The following is a 3,320-nucleotide window of genomic DNA, read 5'->3' on the forward strand; positions in this document are numbered from 1 at the left end:
TGAGGCATCTTTTTTGGGGTAACGGCCCGGGAAATTACGAATGCCCCTTCAAAGGCCACAGATATAAACTTGAAAGATTCCAATATTTTAACAACAAGGGACTGGCTGTCAGCCGTCCTTGTAGAAGTAATGTAAGAAGACCACCATTGATCAAAACTAGAATCTGAGGCTGGGTTTTTGATGAAGGGTTGGAATTGGAACCCGGCTTGCAGATTTGAGAACTGGGAGGACACGTTCTTTACATAGGAGTCATCTGGAAATACCACACGCCTATGGAAGTTTTTGTTGAAAGAGAAATAAGGGGGCATGGGGATCATTTGAGTCAGACCAAATTGCCTAGCAAGTTGGTTTGGATTGTAGAACTCAACTCCAACTTTTGAGTTTACTGTGCCTAGAGGGCCAGTGTTGAAGTGAAGGTCTCTTGGAAGTAAGAAACTAGCTCACATGGCCGAATGCTTATCAGCTGATTTTTTGGTAGACACTCCTTGAGGAGGAGTCAGCCATCGAGGAGCTTGTGAGCAATGAGAAAATGGAAGAAATTGGCTGATAGTCCTCTGTTCACAACCGGAGTAAAAGAAATTGAAGCAATCTCCAAACGAATGGGATTTAGGTACGGCTGATGCGTAACTTACAGAAAGTAATGGGTCATTGGCCGAAGGCCTTACCACAGGTCCGAGTTCAGGAAAGTACACTTGAAGCCAAATTTGAAATAACCAGAGGGGACCACCATAGCGTCCGAAGTTGGAGGTAAGCAAGTCATAAATCCCTCTATATAAATGAGAAAGCACCAAGGGGGCAAGAGCAAGGTGTTTACCTCTTGAAAGAGCAACGGCCACATGAATGAAATCCTTTGTGACTTGAAAGGCCGGTACGCATAGAAGAAACTTGTTCAGCCACGCCAACAAGAAGGCAATATGCTCAGCATCATTCACAGGGACGCGAGGATCCATGGTGGAAGTTAAGTATTTGCCATAAGAGGATTCAGATGACTTGGTTCCAGTTTGCTTTGAAGGGAAGATGAAAGGAGAATCCTCTTCTACCAATAAGGTACTTACATCAATCCCAAAGGTTTTGAGGCCGGTTAGATAGCACACGTCTTGAATGGTTGGAGCCATCATGCCACACTTCAAGTGTAAGGAGTTGGTGGTGGTCGACCAATTAAACATGGCTGCTATCATCAAGGCCCTGTCTTGGGCGATGTTAGTTTTACTTAGCTGAATGGCATCATATATGCCACAATCCTTCCATACTTCTCCCTTTACAGCTCCAACCCGGTCGACCCAATTGATCCAAGCATCATTTGGAATATGCCATGTTCTAAAATGAAAGTGTGGCAAACTGCCATTTTCATTAGGAGGGAAGGTTTGAAGGAATGGAAGAACGTCGGCCGAAGGATAGAAAGTTGAGATTGATGAAGGAGCTTCGTCAAGGAAAGCAGGACCTAAGCCTTTGAAGTCAGTACGAAGATCGATAAGGGTATTGAGACAGTATTTGTAAGGAGATAGAGTTTTTAGGGATTTTTCTATGATGTTGCCATGGGTTGAAGGATCGGAAGGTTGAGGGATAGAGGTGGAATCAGTTGATTTAGTTTTCTTAGGAGCCATAGAAGACTTCAGGAATGATTTTGCCGAGAAAGAAGTTTCAGAGATAGAAAGTTTAAGGGAAGAAGAATGATTTTAGGGATTAGAGGACATCAAGCTAAATACTTGTTGGATGTAATAGCGGATTAGTGTAGTCGCCGTTTTAATTGGGAAAGATAACCATTAAAGCAGGTGGTTGGGAAAAGGATTTATTACTAAAATTTGAATTACAATTTTAGGCCGATTCAAATTCCAAACGCTTCGTATCATAAGTGATAAAAGCCTTTGAAATTCAGGGGGCATTTGTTGGCACCAAAACTTGGCAGCCACTTCAGCAGCAACGTGGACCAATGGGAAGCCGATAAGGGTTGAGCATGTCCAAGAATGGATCGGCCAGTTTGAAGATATTAGGAGCAAATATAGAAAGATATATTTCAGCCACCTAATGATATGGCAGTTGCTGAAATATAGCAACTCACATTTGACTTTTTTCAAAATGGGATGTTAACAGAAAAGGAAAAGGCTAGAGTTTGGATGAAACTCAATAACTAAATTCCTATAAAATAGGAAGTTTAGTTTGATGAAAGAAGGAAAGCTTTGAAGACATGGCGCTAAAGGATGGGCCACTTGGGATAGAACACGGCTGCTAAACTTAAGGAGGGGAGTTGCTAAAAATTAGCAACTTTTCAGCAACTTTCTAGCAACGTTTTAGCAATATCTCGGCAACTTACATGTGATTAAATCGAGGAAGGTTGTTTTTACAGAGATTTCCTACTGAAACAAAACAAGAAAGGAAGCAGAATAACAATAGGATTTGACTGAGTTCAAATTGTGAAGAAAAAGAATCAAAGAAGGAGAGATTTTCTAGCAATAACTTAGGAAAATAAGTTGAGATAGAACTTCTATAAATAGAAGTATTGTATTCCATTTCTAACTTGTCCAGCACCACCACAAAACATGCATTTCAACTAAAAATGTTTTCAATTGACTCTACGTCATTTTTTCCTATCAGTTTCTTTATTTCAATTTAATGGTAATTGATTAGATCATTGTCAACTATTTTAATTCAGCCATTTACTTTCTTTCAATTTCAATTATGCCAATTTAAATTACGCAATTTTAGTTAGGCTTTTAATTCAATGGCAATTGATTAAATTCTTGCCATTGAATCGTAGTGACAATTGATTAAATTCTTATCATTACTTGGTTAATGGCAATTGATTAAATTCTTGCTATCACGTTTCAGTGGCGATCGATTAAATTCTTGCCATTGTGTTTGGCTGATGGCGATTGATTAAGTTCTCGCCATCACTTTCGGCCGGCAATCGATTAAGTTCTTGCCGCCTGTCTTCACTCGGCCATTCCATCCATTCAAACATTCATCAGCCGTTGCATTTCTTTAGACACTCTAAAAAGTCCTTGCTACAAACAAGGCATAAAAGAACCTTACTGGGAGTTCTTACTAGTCTCTCTCCCACACAATCGCCTGAGAGTCAGCCATCGGAAAAAGGGATAGGTTGGTGTTCAATTACATATTTTGGGTATTTTGTACAAATACTCTGGCACGCCCGCGAAGAGTCCATCGACCGGCGTAGGGAACAAAAACCGCGCGAACAGGTATATATTAGGTGCAGAGAGGAGCAGAGAATATTAATGGACCTTATATACATATATAGGTGTGTAAGCAGTTGACCCTCTTTGTTATCATCTTGCCTTGGTCGTGTGTAAGCAGTTGACCCT

Source organism: Cornus florida, unplaced genomic scaffold (genome assembly GCF_030987335.1).
Source record: "Cornus florida cultivar Cherokee Brave unplaced genomic scaffold, ASM3098733v1 CherokeeBrave_3.0.0_Hap2_Chr02, whole genome shotgun sequence".
Lineage (NCBI taxonomy): Eukaryota > Viridiplantae > Streptophyta > Magnoliopsida > Cornales > Cornaceae > Cornus > Cornus florida.